The sequence below is a fragment of the Vulpes lagopus genome, chromosome 2 (assembly GCF_018345385.1).
Source record: "Vulpes lagopus strain Blue_001 chromosome 2, ASM1834538v1, whole genome shotgun sequence".
In the NCBI taxonomy this organism is placed as follows: Eukaryota; Metazoa; Chordata; class Mammalia; order Carnivora; family Canidae; genus Vulpes; species Vulpes lagopus.
The window spans coordinates 131,996,969-132,019,275 of NC_054825.1; the positions used below are offsets into that span (position 1 = coordinate 131,996,969).

The 22,307-nt window shown below is 42.1% G+C and overlaps 1 pseudogene; it reads right to left on the bottom strand.

Annotated features, from left to right (window-relative positions):
- Positions 1-2,190: 2,190 nt before the first annotated feature.
- LOC121478237 lies at positions 2,191-15,728 on the bottom strand (annotated as a pseudogene).
- Positions 15,729-22,307: the final 6,579 nt, after the last annotated feature.

A 22,307-nucleotide genomic window follows, 5' to 3' on the forward strand; every position in this document is an offset into this window, starting at 1 on the left:
TGCAGAACATTTGGTCTCTGTACAGTGATCTCTGCCACTATAGTGTGAAAGCAGCCCTAGTCAACACATAAACAACTGGATATGGCTATATTCTAATAACATTTTTATTTATGGGCACTGAAATTAGAATTACATTTAATTTTCATGTTATAAAATATTATTTTGCCTTTCATTTTTCAACTATTTAAAAATGTAAAAGCCATCTTATCTTGTGGGCTAAACATGATCCGGTGGCTGTCCAGATTTGCCAACACTTGAACTAGTTCATGGCCATGTGACTAATCCTGGCCAATGGGATCTGTGGCAAAGTTTTCTGGAGTGGTTTCCTGGAAAAGTGTTCCCTCCTCATTTGTCCTCCCACATTGGGAGGAAACACTTCTGGGGCTGGACATTGTTTTATCTCCAACCAATGCCATCCTGGGCCATTAGAGGCAAGGGTGGTGACTTAGCTTGGATAGAAATAGAAAGACTCTAGATCCTTGTTGATATCATTAAGCTGCCAAAGCAGCCCTGAAACCATCTGACTCCAGACTTTATTTCATAAGAAACAGAATTTTTTCTCATTGTTTAGCTGGGTGTTTTGCAGTGGTGTACCAAGTAGGGGGAGCAGTCTGCCCTGGTTGTAGGCAGTCAGGGAATGTGTGGTCTGCAGGGAATTTAAAAAAAGTAATAAAAACAACTAAAAGTCCATCTGCTTTTTATTACCACTATGCGCCAACAATTCTAAACCATGCCAGTGATCAAATCCCACCCCTGTTCGGGTCCTCTGCTCCAAACACTACCCAATCTTGTTACCCAACTAATACTTTGTCCTAATAATTTGTACCTTGCAGTCATGAGGTTCCTAACTGATATGTATGCCCCAACACCCAGCATGGTGTCTTGGCTTCATAAATATAAAGTATTGAAGAACCCATGATCCACACACATGCACATGAGGACCTATATGAACCCGTGCAGTTGTCATGTTATAATTGCATTCTACTGGCTTAAGAAAGTGAAGAGTATTCTTAGATTTCTGCTTCACATTCTTAGATTTTGACTTGACATTTCTTGAACCCACAGTGGAATCATGAGGCCTCTACTCTATTGTGACCTCTTATAGCTTTACCATGGTTTCTCAAGGCCTGGCTGCGTTTTCCAGGATGGTCCTGGATAAGGGTGCATTTGTCTAAACTTAAAAAGAGAGAAAAAAATCAAAATAAACTTCAAACGGTGCACTTGAATTAACTCAAGAAATGCATAGTGTCCCAAAATAAGAAAATCAGCCTAACCTAGAAAAATGTAGCCCAAGTACTCAGGATTCAGAACCATATGAAGTGGTGTATGAGTGTCAGAAGTGGGCACAGCTCCTCCACAGCATGCCTCACTGCCCTGGCTCTGCTCTGGGATGCCCAACCATTTAATTGGGACTATAACTTAGCATGTTCTAGAGCTGTTTTCTATTACAAATGTGTACACATGACTTAAACATCAAGCTTTGATTTTTACCAAGATGGTTTCCCAGTTCTATTTTCATTGTGCTATAAAATCACACACACGTGCATTCATGCATACACAGTCATACACAAACATACATAAACACACAAAACACATATGTTGACAAAACATGTGTGTACCCACATGCAGGCAAGTGCATATGTGTGTGTGAACATGCAGCACACATCAACACACACATGGGCAAAGACATTTTCATACACAAGCAAAGCACATATACACATACACACATACATGAACACAAAGATATATACGTGCACTTGTACGCACACACACAGTAAATACATGTCTGTACTCACATCCCTCAGCACGTGGACATGAGAGTTTTTTGGTTTAACTTCATATAGCAGAGTTATTAAGAAAGGCTCAAAACTCAGATCAAACTAATTTGAAACCTGGCCCCAACTCTTTCTAGCTGTATAACTTTGGACAAGTTATTTAACTTCTCTGAACCAACCCTAATTCTGTAACACAAAATACACAAACATACAAAACCAGAATATTTGTTTTCAAAAACAAAGTTAAAATACACAAGATGCATCATTCGCACACAGCTAGAACAGTTGGCATCCTGGAGAAAATGGGGCCTATGGTGCAGTTGTCCAAGGGAGCAAATACAGAAAATTCTATTAGCCCAGAGTTGGGTGGGAGTAAGCTTAGGGGCAGCAGGTCTGCAGCTGTTCCCCCAACAACCTCTGTGCCTACAGTCACAACCCACTTCTTGGGATGGTCCTCAGCACCCTATCCCAAGAGCGGGTTATGAGACAAGATGTGGAAAAACCCTGCCTTACCCCCTGAGAGAGTCCCTCCCCATAGAGTGCAGTGGTTCATGCTGTCCGGCCCAGTAACCTGGATAGAGCATGGCCAGAGTTCACTTGCCTCACCTCTCCCCTCTCCCCTGCCAAGAGGGAAGATGGGGTCATGCCAGGGGCCACCGCCTGAGATGTGGCAGAGCCAGTTGCCCCCTACCCATCCTGTCCCCACTGCCTCCACTCTGTCCACTGATACCTGCTCTTCAAAACTTCCTGATCACAAAAGGATAGTCCCCTCCCTCTATAGGTCAATTCTGGGCCCGCAAGAGCAGGACTATGGACCTCCTCTTCTTCCTCCTTTTGGAAGCAGGCTGGCTTTCCCTGTGAGCCAGTCCCCCACTGGGCCTTCAGTGGACATGAGGTCACCATAGGGCTGCTACTCTGGCATAAGTGGCCCTTCTTGGGCTGGGGTGGCAGCTGGCACTCCTTGACACGGTAGTCTAGGCCTCCACGGTTGCAGCACCTATCACCCTCTGCTCGGTGCTTCTGCCTGTTGTTCCCTTTGGGCACCTCTGGACCCCGGCACAGAGCACCCCTCCACAGCCGGCTACTCGGAAGGTTCCATGTCCTCAACCAACTTCTTAAAGGTGGACTCCACCGCCTCATCTTCCTTGAGGCTCTGGAAGCCCACCATGTGCTACCTGCTCTGATGCACACAGACATCCACGGGGTGGGGGTGCCCCCCCCCCGGCATGGGCGCTCATGGACATGCACACACGAAACCCCTTCCAGATGCGAGCGCCAGGCCGCTGCAGCTCCTCTATCCTCTGCTGCCAGAACTGCCTCTTCCCGCACCTTGGCACTACCACCTGCACGTGCAAACTGCTAGTTTGACACAGAGACTCGAAACAGTGCCTGTCGTTACCTGGTTCATAAGATTTAAAGAACCCAAGGGTTTTGTGTGGCTCCATCCTTCAGAAGTAGATGAGCCCATTGGCAGAAACCTGCCACTACCCCTAAACCCCCGGCTGCTCCAGGCACAGGCAGCCACAGAGGCCCTGCTTGGCTGGGGTCAGGTGTTTGGAGGGATTGGCTTCCTTCCACAGGCCCATCTCCCTGCACGCAGTCTGTTCACCAGCATTTCCAGGAATCAGAGCATACAGTTCTTACTTTGGAAGGAGGTTGGGTTAATGCTAAAGCTCGAAATCTTTGAAGCTCCATCAGGGATAGCCAGGCAGGAGGAGATGGGGGATCCGTCACCCTAAGGCCTGACCTTCAAGAGGAAGACGTAGATGTCAGCTAATAAAGCATGTCCCTGAATCAGGCGGGATCTACACCAAGGAAAGGGATCGAGAAGACGAGGGAGTAAATGGTGAAAGTCAAGGCAGGGGTTATGAGGGGAAAGGGGAACAGGACATTTTCATGGCAGTATCTTAAACCTGGCCTAGGACTTACCTAGAAACATCTACCTCAAATTAGCCCTCTCTCTTCCTCTCTCTCTAAAAGCATATTTAAAAAGTTGTTATATTTTCCTATTACTTCTGGACTAAAATTAAAAATAGGTTAAAGAATGGTTTATTATTAACTGAGCCAAAACATCTCCACCTTCAGCCAAGATTGACAATAAACAGTCTGATGCTATCATCTTGCCGTGCAGGAGTGCTGTTCTGCCTAAGAGTGCAGAGAGACCTACACCAAAAATAATAAATAAAATAAACAAAATAAAATTCAGCAAGACAAACTACAGGACAAATCTGTTCCCTTTGGCCTCCTGAAGGGCAATGAGGATTGTTGCCATTCTGAAATTGCTTTCATGCTTTCTCTGTGTCCAAGCCTTGCTGGCTTTCCTGAAATGTATAACCCTTTTATGTTTAACAAGTATGGATAAAACATGGTAGAAACCCAACAGCAAAGTAGTTTTCAATGGAGATAATGGATGTAGGTTCCTCATAAATGGCTGTAGCTTTGCTGGATGCTCCCAGGAAAAGAGATGGAGAAGCTTGAGTGAGGACAAGCCAGTAAGAGAGGCCGATTTTTGCACTCAGGGGACATTGGATGCCTCCAAACAAGGACTATTTGGAGATCATCTTCATCAATAGTTTTATATTCTAAAAAACAACAACAACAAAACAAACAAAAAACAAGCAAACATGGAATTGGTCATCCACCTATGAAAAACATGGTTGTAGACACACATTTATATTTTTTCCTATGGCTTTCCTTTGTAAGCTCAGTTTCATGTACCCTATCAAGATGCTTAGTGTTTTTTGTGAGTGACAGCTACATCATTAAGAACTAAAAATGCCTCCATTTTTCCAACAGCAGTCTTGAAAAAAGTGCTCTACATCCCAACCAGGAGAAAATTACCTGACTAGTAAGCCGAGATTATCTTATCCAAACTAGGCAAAACGGGACCAGCAGAACCCCTTGCAAAATGCTTTGCTATTAAGACGTAGCTAGGACCCAGTGAGCCAGCAGGAAAGCTTGTTCTCTGCAAGGGAATCAGCAAGCCTGTCAGGAAAACCATAAAGGAAAGAATGTGGAACTACAGACATCAAAAGTAGAACTAAAAATTTAGCTTTAAAATATTTAGTGGTAGTCTTGGGGCATCTGAGTGGCTCAGTCCGTTAAGCATCCAATTCTTTGTTTTGGCTCAGGACATGATCTCAGGATCCTGGGGCTGGGCCCCGTGTCAGGCTCCACACTCAGCTTAGATCCTCTCTCTCTCCCTCTCCTTCCCACCACCTGCCTCCTTGCTCCCTCTCAAATAAATAAATAAATAAATAAAATCTTTTAAAAATTTAGTGATAGTCTTCATATGATGTAACAAGAATGGTACTTCATCTCTGTTGTATTCCTCCCAAAACTTGTAACCCCAGGCTGACAATAAGAAAATCAGACAAATCCAAATTCAGGAGCATTCTAGGAGACACTTGACCAGTAGTCCTCAATGTTGTCAAGGTCATGAATAACTGAGAAAGTCCAAGAAACCAACACAGGCCAGAGGAGCCTAAGGAGACATGACAGCTAAATATAGTATGGTATCCTGAATGGGATCTTGGATTTGAAAAAAGACATTGGGGGAAAACTAGTGAAATCTGAGTAAAGTGTGGAGTCTAGTTGTCAAAGTCTTGACCCACGTTGTTTCCTTAGTTATGCTGATGTACTACAGAGATGTAAGCTGTTGACAGTAGGGGGATCTGGCCGAGGGCTATGTAGAAAGTCTCTGTACTGTCTTTGCAGATTTTCTACAAATTGAAAACTTTTCTAAAAAAATAAGTCATTTTTTACAAATTTCCATGATCATAACAAAGAAGTAAGTTTAGTTAAAAATGAAACCACCAAAATGTTCCAACAGATTCATGATTTTTACATATTAATCTTAACTGAATTATTACTGTTAGGCTACATACCTAGTTCAGCACTAGGACATGGTAAAGAATGTTCAATTCTTCAGACGAAGCCCAGTTGACTGAGAAGTATGGTGTTCAGCAGTTGACCCCAATTCCACATCTGTGGGGTGCCCGCCTGTCTGGACCACACAGTCATGGCCAGGTCATACCATCCATTCTCTTGGGAGAGGCACACCAAAGTTCTAGCATGATGTACATGAGAAAATCGAGAACTAAAGGCTTGGTGTCATACACATGATTCATTCATTCTTTATACCATCCACTCATTTGTTTGCTTAATTTCATTAAAACATTCAAAAGTATATTCAAAAACATTTACATAAGGGGCTCCTATCTACCTGGCACCATCCTAGATCCTAGTCCCTACACTAATAGGCCCAATAATTGACATTAACAGAGTAGTTAAAACCACATGCTGGGATCCTGAGTTTGTGACTGTGGGCCAATTGAATGGATCTTAAAGACGGTTTCTTCCCTTATGTCATTTCTATGGTGTGGGGGGGGGCGCGGGTTCGTGAGTGTGATGTGTCGAGCACACCCATTGTCAGCTGGCATTGTTTGTCAACACTACAGACACCAGGCACTTGGGTAGGAGAATGAATAAAGAGGAAGGAGAAGCAGATCATTCTTCTGCTGCTTCAAAGCCAGGTGGTCTTAGTACTTATGGAACCACACTGGGACTCAGTTTCTTTGTCTGAAAAGTAGGGGAAATATTTCCCGTCTTAGGTTTTCAAGAGAATTAAAAGAAACAAGACATGTAACAGACTCACCAAGGTACCTGGCAGGTGACAGACTCTCAGCCACTGAGAGCTGTTATTCCTTAAATACGATGGCAAACATGACAGTCACAGAACTAGAGGAGAAGGGTTTGTCTGCGCCCAGAGAGGAGTTTGGCCCAATATAATAAGAAGACAGTTGCAACAAAACAGTACCTAAGGGGGCATCTTTGGATGCTCACAAGATGAAGATGACAGATTTTGCTGAGGAACACAAACCCACACAACTCAGTGTGAATCCCCTTTCCCAGGCTGCCTGAAGTTACCCAAATTATTTTCCTGGTGTTCACTTGGTTGCAATTCCTTCACCTGACAGCTGAGGCCCAGCCCCATCTGCCCCCAAATCCCTCCCCAACCCATTGTTTCTCTCTGCACCAGTCCAACCAGATAGTCCGCTCTCATTTCTGACTCTCCTGTGTCTCCAAGCCTGGCACTTCCCGCCTGACTCATCGTCCCACATCCAGCCCACATCCTACCTGGTGCATGAGGCTGGCTTTAACTACCATCTTTTAATTTTAAAGGACTTTTCTCCGGACTCTTCCAACTAAAATCAATTTTTCCTTGCTCTCCATTCACATGCTGCAATCTTTTCTCCGTTCTTCTCTTACAGCACCTGCCACTCATCCCTCACCTTGGAGCAATGGTTCACCCTATACAAGCTTAGAAGCTGTTTTGGGGCATGCTTCATTTCCTACCTCATCTCTTTGCCATCCAAAGCTCCAGGGAAGCCTTCCCACACATGCAGTCTGTAAAGATTTGTTGAATATTCCGGACTAAAAGATCACCCAGGACAGCTGGCACACAGGCAAACTGTAAAATCTGATGTGATCACTCAGTAAATTCTAAATAGTTATCCTATAAGGAAAGCAGTAAGAAAGATGAATTTAAAAAAAAAAAAAAGAAAGAAAGATGAATTCTGTGGCAATTGTTTGGTTCAGCTGCCCAGCCTGCCCGGCCTTCCTTTTTTTTTTTTTTTTTTTTTTTTAATTTTTTTTATGATAGTCACAGAGAGAGAGAGAGAAAGGCAGAGACATAGGCAGAGGGAGAAGCAGGCTCCATGCACCGGGAGCCCGATGTGGGATTCCATCCTGGGTCTCCAGGATCGCGCCCTGGGCCAAAGGCAGGCACCAAACCGCTGCGCCACCCAGGGATCCCCTGCCCGGCCTTCCTAAATGAAGCAAGGCTGATCCATGAAAAGCAGGGGGGCTTTACCCAGTTCTGAACCTAGAACTCATGGGCCTGGCTTAAGCCACCTGCTCAGGTAGCTACTGCAGGACCTTAATAAATCAAGCCTCGGTTTGACCCAAACTTTGAGGACAACTGTCACACATTTCTATTGACCTGCTTGGGACAAAGAGAATTGAGGGCGGTTTGTTTTATTTTTAAGATTTTATTTATTTATTTATTTATGAATGAGAGTGTGAAAGGGAGTATACATACAAGCAGGCGAAGGAGCAGAGAATGAGGGAGAAGCAGACTCCTCACTGATCAGGGAACCTGACTTTTGCCTCGATCTCAAGACCTTGGGATCATGACCTGAGCCAAAGGCAGACACTTAACTGACTGAGCCATCCAGGTGCCCTGGGACAAAGAGAATTGTAAGATAAAGTTTAGCTCTTTGGTGTTACTGTGACACCTTTGTAATTTCCTGAGAGATAGGAGTGTCTCTTTTTCTAATGAGGTGACTCTGGGGGGCTCCTGGATGGGGGCTGGAGGAGGACTGGTCACCAGAAACACCAAACATGATTAGAAGCTTGGAACTTCCAGTTCTACCCCATCCTCCTGGGAGCAGAATGGAGCTGGAGATTGAGTTAATAATCAATCATGCTGACATCACAAAGCCTCCATTAGAAAATCCCTAAACTCTGGATTTCAGAGAGCTTAGGTTGGTGACCACATGGAATCACTGGGAGGGTGACATCTGGAGAGAGCATGAAAGCTCCTCACCCCCTCCCCATACCATGCTCCATATACTTCTTCATCCAGCTGTTCACCTGTATCCTTTGTCACATACTTTCAGATAAATATAAATAAGTGTTCCTCTGAGTCTTGTGAGAAGTCCTAACAAATTAGCAAATTCAAAGAGGGGACCCCTGATTTAGAACCAGTTGGTCAGAAGTACATGTGACAATCTAAAATTGACAGTTGACATCTGGAGTCTGGGCAGTCATGTGGAACTAAGCTTTAGCCCCTGTGGCCTGTGCTCACCCCAGGCAGTTAATGACAGCACTGAGCTAAATTACAAGACTCCCCACTGGTGTCTACCAAGAATTGGAAAATTGCTTGGTGTGACAAAACCCACACATTTGGTGTCAGAAGTATTCTGAGAGTAAAAGAAAGTGTTTCTTCTTTGCTTTTTGTTTTATTGAGGTAGAACTGACATGTAAGTTGCTTTTTCTTCTACTTCCCAGATCTACTAGCCAGTCTGCCAACCCCTCCCATTCTGAGAAAGACTTCTGACTTGCCAAGGAAGAAAGGAGAGAAGGAGGGGAAGGGGGGCGAAAAGGAAGGGGAGAGGGAGGGAAGCAGAAAGGACAGAATCTAGCTAGCCACATGTACTTATAACCACCACTTCCTGAATTCTGGTCAGTTTTGTCCATCATTTGATGGTCTGCAGCTAACTACTACACATCTTCCAGACTGTGAAAATATGCTTAATACATCCATCTGAAACTGGCATCTTTAAAGAAGGAAACTGACACTGTCTGATTTTAAAGTTAAACACTCAACTCTCAAGCACCTAGAAGGCCTGCCAGAGCCCTGATTGGAGGCCTGGCTTGCCTTTATGAAAATACTTCTCTCTTAGACTTAACTCAGGTGAGGGGCCAGAGAACCAGTTTTAGTTGAAGGCTTCAGTGTGGGCAAATTGACCATGGGGAAGAGAATTCCACAAAAACTTCAGAATTTTTCTTTTTTGGAAAAATAGAGTTTCCAGTCTCTCAAAACTTAGTCTACTTTGACATAATGTTTTCCTCTTCACTTAAACCCTTACTTTTTCCAAAGGAAACTTAATTTAAACAATGTGTTATTGTAATTAAATAAAGAACTTAGTGATACAAACACCAACATTCTTGCTTGAAAGTAAAACTTTCCTAGCTTCCAGGACTGCCAGAGAATTTTTAAAAGGATAGTGGCAGCTTTTAAGTTAAGAGTTTTTGCAGAGCCAGAATGAGAAAATGAGCCGGGAATTTATTATCTGAACATGCTGTGTGGAGACTGAGTAGATGAAACTCACCCTCCTTGTCCTCATAATTCTAACTACACGTGTGGATTAAGCAGCAACATTTCCGAGGAAACTCAGATGTCTCAGCAATCCTTCATTCACGGTGCAACCACCACACAGGGTGTCACGTTGGTAGAAGAAGAGCAGCCTGCTGTTAGATGCAGTAGATGCCATGTGAAAAATTTCCTGGGACCTTCAGCTGTGTTAGTTTATCACCAGCGATGCTTCATCCCAGCTACTGACAACCAAAATGATCAATGGAGGGTTAGTCTCCTGGGAAAATGTGAAGTTTTAAATGGAACCACAAGACAGAATGAAGATGCTTGGAAATAACTGAAAGCAATGAAGACCATCCCAACAGCAAAGGACTGAATAACTGTGAAGGCCAGATAAATTATCCTCTGGTGTATCAGGAAATGCCTGCTTATTTTCTAGATTCATGTAGCACTGAATGATTATGGGGTCATTTGCTATATGTTTGACCAAAAGAAAAAAGTCTATATTCACATCTGATTCTGATTATGTAAAAGAATCCAATGGGTCTACCCCAGACAAGGCCATTCCCCAGACACCATGAATGGTGAGGCAGGAAGAGAGAGAAGCATGCTAAGACCATAAGGGGCTATGTTGAAAAACAAACCTAGTCCCCTTTGTTCCTCTTGATAATCACCTGGATGGCTGGGGGTCCTCTTCTAGATAAGTCCATGTCGTGGCCCACCCTAACATATGGTGCTACCATCATTTTATTTATGCTCAATACTAAAGATCTGGGAACTGATGAAAGCTCATTGTAGGCAGAGGACAAGGGTCCTCCATCATCACTCCTCACTAATCAGGGCCAAGGAAGATATAGAAGTACAGTGCCTCTTACCTGTGATATAAAAAGTAACATTCCCCAAAGACCATTCAAGGTCATGGGCAAGAAAGTCAGTCAAGAAAAATTAGCAGTTAAGAGCAGGCCATGGAAGCCCATTGAGGGGGTGTCAAACAACCAGTTCAGTGGAGACAAAAAAGAAGTGGGCAGGCCAACGGGAACTGGGTAAAATCTGAATGCTGCTTGTCAAAACATGAGTTTTAATGGTTGAAAGGCTCAGTTAAAAGGTTTGTGTAGGGACAAAGATCCCCATATACTCAGTGTACAAAATAATTGATAACATTTATTAACCATTTATTATGTGCCAGACCCTTTAAGAAATTTTAATTACAGTATAGTTAACAGTGTTAAATTAGCTTCAAGCGTACAATATAGTGATATAAAGAGTATAATGCTAAAAAAAGTCATCAGAGAAAGACAAATATCATATGATTTCACTCATGTGGAATTTAAGAAACAAAACAAATGAATAAAGGAAAAGAAAACAGACACTTTTTAAAGGCTTAATGCATATTATTTCATTTATTTCTCACAACACAGTATACTGAAATAGGTACAATAATCAGCATCCCCCTTTCTCAGTTGAAGAAATCAAGGCACAGAGAGGTTGAGTAATTTGCTGTCACCTTGCTAGCAAACAGAAGAGATAAGATTGAAACCCAGGAAGTCTGACTCAATAGTCCATAGGCTTTATCAATAAGCTGATGGGCTCTGTAGTATCTACTGCTCAACAAGAATTTTTATCTCTGCAGCACTCACAAGATATGTGGAGGCTCCAACTGGGGGCACCTGGGTGGCTCAGTTGGTTGGGCATCTGATTCTTGATCTTGGCTCAGGTCTTGATCTCAGGGATCCTGAGTTCAGGTCTCAAAAGATATTTGGACATTCAAACAACCCTCAGTCGTGTGGCAGGATTACTTTCATCCAGTCTTGAAAGTAGAACTCACCCTTTCTCTTCAGAGGACCGCAGAGATGATCCATGCCTAAGAGCGGAGTAACCAGGAACCTTCCATCCTAAAACAATGGAAAGCTGCAATTATAGGTGAAAGCAGCCTCATGTTTCCTCCTGATCTTGCAGACCAGGATGTAATTTCCTCCTATTTACAGTGTTCAGTAAAATCCAATTTTAGAGTCAACTAGCAATACTTTCATTAGAAAGTCAAATGGAAGAGTTATTTAAGATATTAACTAAAAGATAAGTGGAAAAGTTGACCATGAAAATAAAGACATCTCACAAAATGCTTAATTAGAAAAGTATTTTAAGCATTTTAAGTGTTCACACTTTGAACATCCCAAATATTTGCATAACTTGATTCCAAAAGGAGTCTCAATAAGGGGGTTTCAAACTTTCAAAGGCTATAAAAAGACTAGTGTGTTGTTTTCCATGTGTTTGTTTTTGAACAGAGCTCTGAAATTGTCTGGCAAACCCAAAGGGAGTCCTATTTTCCTTGAATGAATATACCAGGATCTGCCTTCATTTTGAATCTAAACTCTGTACTCCTGCCCACACAATACCCACTTTGCAACCAAGTCTGTACTGTGCCTCAACTGGACACCACTCTAAGGGTCAAGGATACAGAGGGGCAACACACAAAATCCCCACATGTGGAGCTTGCATCCTAGTGGACAAGGCAGATGGTAAACAAGTGGATATTGGCACATTGTGGTTAACAATGGGAGGGAAATACACAGGAGCATCTGATATATAAGAATAAAATAATAGAAGGAAAGGCTGTTTGGGGACTGATGGCCAAGGATGACTTCTTGAGGGTGTGTCATTTCAAATAAAATTGAAAACTGGTTTTTTTTTTAAATGATAACATCAGAATATAATGATGTACTATATGTTGGCAAATTGAATTTAAATTAAAAAAATAAAAATTTTTAAAAAGGTAAACAAAATTGACAAAACTTTAGCTAGATTAAGAAAAAAAAAAGAAAGATCTAAATAAAATAAAACCAGAAATGAAAAGTAGACACTACAACTGATCCGACAGAAATACAAGGGATCATGAGACTACTATGAACAATTATCCACCACCATCTTGGATATCCTAGAAGAAATGGATAAATTCCTAAAAAATATACAACCTAGCAAGACTGAATCAGAAATAATTTTTTTTAAAAATCTGAATGAACCAATAGTGAGTAAAGAGATTGAATTGATAATAGAAAACTTCCCAGCAAAGAAAAGCCCAAGGCCAGATGGTTTTACTGGTGAATTCTATCAAACATTTAAGGAAGAATTTAAATGAATCTGTCTCAAAATCTTCCAAAAAAATCAAAGAGGAGGGAATACTCCTAAACACATTCTGCAGGACTAGTATTACTCTAATATCAAAGCCAGTTAAGAACACGACAAGGAAAAAGGAACTTAAGGCCAATATCCTTGATGGATATAGACACAAAAATTCTCAACAAAATATAAGCAAACTGAATTCACAAGCACAGCTACAGTAATCAAAACAGTATGATAGTGGCATAAAAATAAACAAATAGATATATGGAACAGAATCAGGATCCCAGAAATAAGATGTTGCATATATAGTCAACTAATATTTGACAAGGCAGCCAAGAATACTCAATGGGTACCATTTATTTGAAAGTTGCTAAGAGTGAATTTTTAATGTTCTCACTACAAAAAGGAAACGGTAATTCTGTGACTTGATGAGTGTGTTAGCTGATCATTTCCTGATATATAATTTCCAGATCAACATGTTGTGCCCAGTAAACTTACTCATGATGCTGTATGTCAATTACATCTCAATAAAGCCAGGGATGGGGGGAGGATATTTCACTGTAGCAAAGGCCCAAGGAGACCTGGAACTTGAGTTTTTCCTAGTATGTGAAATTTTCAGCTTATTCATAATAATCCAGGTGTAAATTAACACTTAAAATTTTTTATAGAATTCTGCAACAACACTGCTGCTCCCAACCTAACTTCCAATCATATTTTCCAAACCTTTCCCTTCCAAGCCCCCATTTTAATACAACCGGTCTGCTTGGTACTCCCTAAATGTGTTATGTCTATTCTTTCTTCCTCCTCACCCTCCTCCATGTGTTCTCTCTACAGGATTGCCCTTCTTCCTTCCTTTGCCCAAGGCTCTAGCTGGTGCCATCAATTGCATGAAGCCTTCCCTGGCTAGCTTTATCCACAACTGACTGAGAATACCTACAAACCATAGTGCCTCAATCACTCATGTGATGACTGGCAGTTAGTGCCCTGACTCTGAGCTAACTTTTCAGTATTTATATCCAGTGTTTTCAAATAAACTATATATGACCTGAGTTCCTTTGTGGTTTTCTTTGCATGTACCTTTGCTGGCCAGATGCCCCTAAAATCTCTTAGAGCATTTAGCACAGCATATTATAATTGCTAATTTACTTGACTTTCTCCTAAATAACTCCCACATCCAATTAAGTATCCAGTTCTCCTGCCTTGGACTCTTTTATGTCTCTTGTAGCTATATACCTCTTACCATCATCCTTCCATATCTATTCTAATTCAACCTCCCAGCACTTCCCACTGGAATTAGTGGACTAACCTCCCAACTGGTGTTTCTGCCTCCTTTACTGCCCTTGCAACATTCAAGGCCAGTATGACCTTTCTAAAGGTCATATCTGAGTACATCTCTCCCCTGAGGAAACCTGCTCTGTGCCTTCCCATTGCGCTTAGTATGAAGACCAAAATTCTCCCATGGTTTCCAAGGCCCTGCCTAGTCAGGACACCCTTCCTCTGCGACCAGCAAAAGGCTCTTCTGCTCCAAAACTCTTATTTCTTCTCTCATCCCCTTTCCATGTCTCCATCACATTTATTCCTGTCCATCCTCTAGAGCACAGCTCACAGGCCACTTCCTGACAGGACATGCTCTACCACATCCTCACAGCATTCTGGTCTAATCCCTTGTGGCTCCGATCGCAAGCATGATTCAATAAATAATTACGCGCTATGTGATTTAATGTCAGTGTCCCCCACTACATCTATGTTCCAAAGAATAGAAACCTTTATTTTCTTGTTCACTGCTTTACCTGAGCTGTCACCACAATGCTTGGATTATAGTTGGCCTGAAAAGTCTTTTAAATAAGCAAATTCACAATTTAAGCATAAGCTATTAAAGGCATGAAAAAGGTCTTATTCACGAGTTTACCCCCTCCATCTAGCACAGGCCTTCCACATAATAGGATCCAAAAAGATATTTTTATTTTGATTTTTTGAAGATTTTATTTATTTATTAGAAGGAGAGAGAGAGAGAGAGAGAGAGAAAGAGAGAGAGAGAATGAACAGGCAGAGGGGAGAAGGAGAGGGATAGGAAGAGGTACAAGCAGATTCTCACTAAGCATGGAACCAGTGTGGGCTCGATCCTAGGATCCTGAGATCATGACCTGAGCTGAAACCCAGAATCCAAAGCTTAATAGACTGAGCCACACTTGGGCCCTCAAAAAGATATTTTTTTAATGAGTGGCTCTACCTCATAATGCTAGATTTTTATTTTGTAAAAGTTGAAGGATAATAAGAAAGTCCTAAGTGTGAAAGTTTGAAAAAAGAAATATTAAATAATGCCATTTTTAAAAAGCCCAACTTCAGGACTGATTTAGGTCAATCATATTATTTATATTTACCTTCGCTGCCTAGAGAGCTAAGGCTGAGATTTGCATGGGAAGATAGGGTCTTCAGCTTACCAATCTTCAAATAAAATACGACTCTGACCTAAAGTTTAGACATCATCGGTGAATACAGATAGGAGCAATTTCCTATGCTGACTATGGATGAAAGGTCATTCCCTGTTTGGTTGTTGCATTACATGCTCTTACATTGTTGCACCATAAAAATAAGCAGGACATTTGTTTTGAGTTATCAGAGAATTTTAATCTTGGCAGCTTCTCCGTCTGCTATATGTAGAGCCAGGGTCTCTCAGACATAAGCTACTCTCTTAGACAGTTTCTAAAGCTACATTAACTGCTTCGAGCAAGTTGGACAATGTGCCAAGAACAAATGGAGATGCTGCAGTAAGGAAAAGTGCACAGCCGTAATACGGCTAGAGGATCAAACCAAGCATGCATACCCGAGAAGGGAAAGCCCTGGTGGGTGCTGCTAACATAGAAGAGTAATCTTACCTTCATCACGAAAACTAACCTAACCGTGAGGTAGCAGTACAGCCTGAAAATTTTCAAAACTGTAACTCGAATTCGCATGCCTAGGAACATAGGCATGTGTCAGTGAAGAGACTGGTTTGCTGAGGTTAAGTGTGAGAAAAAATAGTTTTGCTAGTTGCTTTAAAGTAGTGCTTCATGCAATGTTTTCTGTGGAGCACTCGAATAGGATGATAAAGAGGGAGGGGATCCTGTAATCCCTCCTGGAGATTCACCATGCATGCAATCATATGAAAACCCCTATAGTAAAGAAATCTGTTAAACCTGGCATTTTCCAAAATTAATTGACTGTGGAACCTTTTCCTATGTAGCATCCTGTTGTCATTTATCATTTTTTGGCTGGCAGACATCTCAAGTAGCTTCTTCTGTTTAGGGAATCCCCAACTGTGTGAGAATCTTGCAGAGAGGCAAAACCTACCTCTTTCCACAGGAGGTAAAAGGCAAAGAATCCCCCTGCCTCACTTTGTGGGAACCAGGGCATCACATGCCCTTAGGGCCAATGGGCTGCTGCCTCCTGGGACTTGGACTCTGTAGTAAATGGAGGAAAAGCAGAAGCAGTGCAAACTCCTGGGAGCTATGATGGGCACAAGGTTCAGAGTTCAGAGCCATTGGGGGTGCAAGGAAAGTGATAAGTATCTACAGGTGGTGGCAGTGGTGTCCTACCAGGCGGTCCCCAGGGCATGGTTTTAGCTGTGATTCTAGTCATCTACCTCACCCTGGGCTCCTGACCATTGTCTCAAGGTGTTCTCCAGTCTTCCATCAGGAAACATGAATTCAAGTACCTTTCTCTTCCTATTTAAGTCATCCAGAGGCAACCTCTGCTGCCTGAAGATGAGAATTTCACTCTGACTTGTCCTTTAACATCTGGCAGAATGGAGGCTTCAGTGGAATGACCCTGGAACGTGCTACCTTCTCATGCAACATGACCAACCTACTAAGTTGGATTCTAAGATGACAGTATAGTAAATTGGCGTGCTTTTATGTCCTTGACTGGACATATTAATGCAGCTTCCAACAAGCAATTTACTATTTCGTATGAAGTTTATGGAAAAAAAAAAGTCTCAGCAAAAAAAAAAATTCATCTCTGATTTCACCTCCAGATCATGTAATAGGTCTCTTGTAGGCACCACCTCACTTCCTTTGACTTGGCCATGACTTTTCCTCCCTGACCCTCCCCATACCACAGTCACATAGTATCGACTATTTCTTTTATCCTTAAACAGGATCCACTCCATCTTAGTGCTAAGCAGTGTGAGTTTTGTGCAGATTATGCAGGCTGCAAATCTAAAAAGAAATAATAACTGTGCAACACAAACATGTTTCCCCCGACAGGAGACTTTACCTGCTAATTTTTAAAAAATACTGTAGTTCAAAATAAAATATGTCACATAAAGTTTTCTAGGAGGAAGAACCAAGTTGAAATGGACCACCTGAGTAGCAACTGGAGTCAGAATCTTCTAGTGTCACTGACGAGGAAACAAGAGGTGAAAGCACACAGGCAAATATAAATGTTAGAGCTACTACACATGTATTTTTTTTCTCCTTTCCTAGGTGGTAAAAACAATCTCATATATTTACATCTAAAAATATCATATGTTGAGAGTAAATTTGACATATTTCTTCCTGGTATGGCTGACCTCTGAACCTCTGTTTCAAATACACCATTCCCAAATCTGTTAAGTTTCCATATTGTTAATTGTGCTATCTTGGTCTTGCATCTCACTTGTGATAATGGACTGATAATGGATGAAATGGGATTTCCTGCTTGTAACTAAAAACAACAACAACAAACCCTTGATTTCTGAGCTATACCATCAATACACATGAGTAATTTCAGCTTATTTACACTGTCCCCCACCCATATTTCCTGCTGGTCCTTGTGAGAAAATGGGAGGTTCTATACTGTGCCTTGTTAAAAGCTTTGACTAAAACAAAAAATTCTGGAGATTTTAGTTTTTTGTTTTGCATTCAAAATACAAATACATCTGCATGATGGAAGAATTGACTTATTTGAAGAGATGACACTTTGAGATACTAACTAAAATCTTCCTAGGGGTGCCTGGCTGGCTCAGTGGTTGAGCATCTGCCTTTGGCTCAGGTCGTGATCCTGGGGTCCTGGGATCGAGTCCCACATTGGGCTCTTTGCAGGGAGCCTGCATCTCCCTCTGCCTATGTCTCTGGCTCTCTCAGGAATAAATAAATAAAATATTTTATAAATAAATAAATAAATAAATAAATAAATAAATAAATAAAAATATATAAATAAATATTCTTTCCATGTCCTCTTGATCGCTCTTCCCTTGGGCTGCAAACATACACCTGTCATTTTTCCAGGGGTGGTGGAAAGAGGACTTATAGGGTCAGAAAGGAAATGGAACAAAAGCATCCAATTCTTCAGTGTAAATCTCAAAAGCTAGGGGTTCAGGTACAAAAAGAGAGAATCAAAAAGTAGATGTGTGAGTCAGGACCGGACTCTTCTCCCTTTCAATGACCCACCAACAACCTGAGAAGCATGAGGCTACAGCTCAGCAGGCCAACCTAAGGACAAGGTGACACAAGGCACATCTCAGGGGCTGGCAGCAGAAAACATTGCCAGATAGACACCAAGAAACAGCCAAGGGACATTTGAGTAAACAGCCCCCTACCTAAAGCTTAACATCCACCTGAGGAGCAATGCAGTTTATAAAAGAGGATAAAAATCCCCAAATGTAGTAAAATGTTTAACCTAAAGTGACTGAGAAATTTTGAAAACTCACCTACTTTACCTGAAAGTATTGAGATCGCATTTTCTGTATTAGGAAAAGTGGAAGCTCAAGGACAGAGATAAAAATTTTGTTCCTGAAAAAAAATACTCCATTTTATGGGTAGTTTGTATCCTTTTGAGTCAGATCTACATAAAGAACCTAGGTCTGAGGGCAATCCACTCAGTACTGGCCTTTCTGATCAACCTGAACTTCTCGGGTCTTCAGGGCTGGTTGAAGTAGGGGAAGCAGAGTTGGGAAAAGACATGGAACCAGGTGGCACCTGGAGAAGTTTTGAGAAGTCCACATCGGAAATGAGGCAAGGAGGGGAATGGGAAGGAGGAAGAGAACTGCATCATTATCTGTCTTTCTCTAAAGTCCCAAGGGGACAAATCCCTTTGCTCATCACTTATGCAGGCTCCGGGTGGCTTAAGAGGGAAATGTCAGGAGTTACAGGCAAATGGAAGGATGTCTGCTGATTATGTAGGACAGATGGATGGGATGCAGTCTTTGCAGGAAGTATCTAGCCTGAAAAAAATGTTTTGAGAAATTCAAAATCAGAAGTTTTCATGCATAGCAGTATGAGAAATGTATATGATGATAAGGAATGAAACTAAACCTCAGTACTCAGGATTCCCTTGTATTTGAGCTGCCAGTGTGGTATTATCACCTTGGATCAAAATCTGAGAGCTCGTTCATTACTGGTGATTATGTCCCACTTCCAGTACTGATAATTACATTCTACTTCCCTGACTCCCCCTGGACCATCTATTAAGCATGTTTCCTTTCCCTTCTGGTCTCGTGTTATTTCCTGTTCTGCATTTCTGGTTCCCAAGGGGCTGGTGAGCCATGGTGAGCTCGTATCCATCATATACCTTGAGATCTTTGAATGAGAAGTGCTATGAAAGTGCCAGTTGATCTTAGCAAGAGCTAAGCATCCCTTATGTGTTAGGCCGTCCTAACCATGTCCCCTTCCATGTCCTTCCCCTCCTGTTTCTCCCCTCCTTATTTGCAAGTGGTTCACATTTAATTCAAGCCTTTCCTGCCTCCATTGTCAGCATCTCAAGAACAAGGAACGTGTCTTCTCTTCTCTTGGTAGCTTCCAGTGAATAATAAATATGCCATGGTGGTTGGTAACAGATTGTTTAACTACGTGTTCATAAAGCCACCATGGACTCCTACCTCTTAAGACCCCTCATAAACTCCCACCCAGAACCCTCTTCACGTGTCCTTCTATCCCAACTATCTAAACTAGCATAGCTCTTAAAAATCATCTTTTCACCATTTATCTGATTGCACAGGAAAGAGAAAAATAGGAACAAATGGTTAATGCAAGCAAGATAAGGAGTGAAAGCCCATAAAAGGTACCATTTAGTGGGTACTTACATTTCTGAATGCACACGTACAGTCATGAATGAATGAAGTGATCAATCAGTCAATAGAGATAGAAGAGTAAGGCCCTTTGTGGTGGCAGTGACAGAGACCCAGTTAGATCTAGAGCACCAAAGGAAATGTACTGGTTTTGATTCAGAATCCAGGGAACGCCACATCTCCACACTGCATGCAGGGCAGGTGTTCACAGGGCCAGGGGGCAAAGAGAATTAAGTGTATTTGGACCATCTCTCAGCTCTGTTTATTTGCATGTATCAGCTTCACACTTCTTTCATTCTGTTGACTTTCTAGACAAGATCTCCAACAGCTTACAAATGTTATGTCTATGGTTCATTCACCACCTGGAGGAAGATGAATTCTAAAATGAGCCCCAAGTCCAAATGACCTAAAAAGGTCCTCCTTGGCCCAGGTAGGGTCAGGTGTCCCACCCGGGATCTGTAGGGCCTTGTAACCAGGGGAGTGTGCAGGGTGGGAAGCTTCTGGGAGCACAACCCTGAAGGTCAAGGATTTCCTGGAGGAGTCAGGAAAGAGCTAAGAGAAGACTACACAAAAGCTACAAGATTATGTAAGACTGGGTGCATTCCAGCCTAACAGTCCAGTCCTGTCAGGTGGAGTTAAAGAAACATCAAAGGCTTGAACTTGTCTCTGTCACCTCTCTCAAGCCACTCCTAATGCTGGATGGGGAATACTGAGACTCTAGCCTGCTCCCAGGCCAAGATAACCAACAACTTCAGTGGGATGCTGGAGAACCTCCCAGTGCTCGCCTAAGGGGCCTTCCCAGATGCCAGGATTTTGCACCCATGCCCATAACAGCCCACTTGCCAGGCCTTATGCTTTTCAATGTGAAGAAATATTGGCAGAAGAGACAATGAGTGAAGGAGAAAGGAAAAAGAAGGAGGCAGAGACATGGACAGAAGAATAATAAAGGCAGTGTTTGTTGGCACAGAAGACAGAGAATGTGGACTCATTGCTGACACAGGTACAAGTGAGGCTGAGGAGCAGGGGGGACCCAGGAGGAGATCACCTCTTTAACCACATGACTCCCAACCCTTTTCAGAACTTCTAAGCCCAAGCCCCAAGGCACACCATGCTGCTAAGAGATGGGTAATGAGGTAACCAGGAAGGATCTGGGTTTTCATCCTGCTCTTAACAGGTCACTTAAATCCTTAGTTTCAACTTCCTCCTTTGTAAACTTGGGGACCGGTCTATGTGTTTTCCATGGTTCCCCTCTCTTCGTTAGAGCTTTCATCCCCATGACCACAGCTGATCTGGGCAGGTGGAGAGATCAATAAATTAACAGGTAACATGGCAGCAAAGGACAAGCAAGATGGGAGGCAATCTTTTAAACATCTTTTGAGGTCCCATTAAAATCTGTTGATCATGCCTCTGCTGGCAAACTCTGACCAAATTTTGTTGTCACCCCATAACTTTGACTTTCTTACCTTGGTGAGAATCAAGAATTCTGAGACCTTTACACAAGGACTGAAATGCTTTCAGATTCATGAGCTGAAGTATAAAAGGCCCTGGTCCCACGGTGATTAACTGGGATTTTATAGGCAGTGTTTCAAACCAGTGCCATACTACATGTCTTCACTTACTGTAGTTATGATTTCATTAGCCTCTCTGATAAATAATGCAGCGACTTTAATGATGCATTTCCTCTTAAAAAAAAAAAAAACCCACAATCGAAATGCCATTTCATAAAGCAGGGAAGAACAATGACTTCTGTTTAATTTTTATTACTTTTAAATTAATCTGTAAGGTTTTAAGAAGTGAAAACCACCTTCTTGCAAGAACAAACAAACAAAAAACCAAAACGAAAGAAAAAGGTTAACTGGCTTTAAAAGGTACAGTCATTTCTGGGGGAGTGCAGAATGGATATAGGTCAAGAATCAGCATGGAAGCTCCACCTTCGTCAACTGAGCCCTTTCTAGATCACAAAAGGAAAGTGGTCCTGCCAAATTAAAACCCTCCATAACAATAAAACCTGATTTAATGCAGTCATTATTTTTCCATTAAATCTGAATATCATCTAATGCATGGATGTTATTTTAAACCTACCACACTAATGCAAATGCAACATTGCCTGTAAATCAGACCTAAACGTTCCATCAGTTGTCATTACTGCTATTGACAATCACAATACTTCATCCCCAAGGACACCATCCCCTCAGCCCCTGACTCCAGAGATGTAGGGGGAAAAAAAGGAGATGTATTTTAATTTCGAACAGAGAGCTGCTTACTGAAGTGTAGAGGTTGGGTCAGTCACACCCTGGAGGTCTCAGCTTAATTTGGTTCAACATATAACCCTTGCTTCTCCAGGCCACACTAGGCTAGAAAAAACCAAGGCTTAGGTTTGGAACAACTGGGAAAAGAAAAAACTCTCTAAATGTTTAAACCAGAGGAAACTTAGCTCTAGGAACTGGTGACACAAGGGATGAATTTGACCAGAAGAATTGAGAAGCCAAACGGGAGATGATGATGCAAC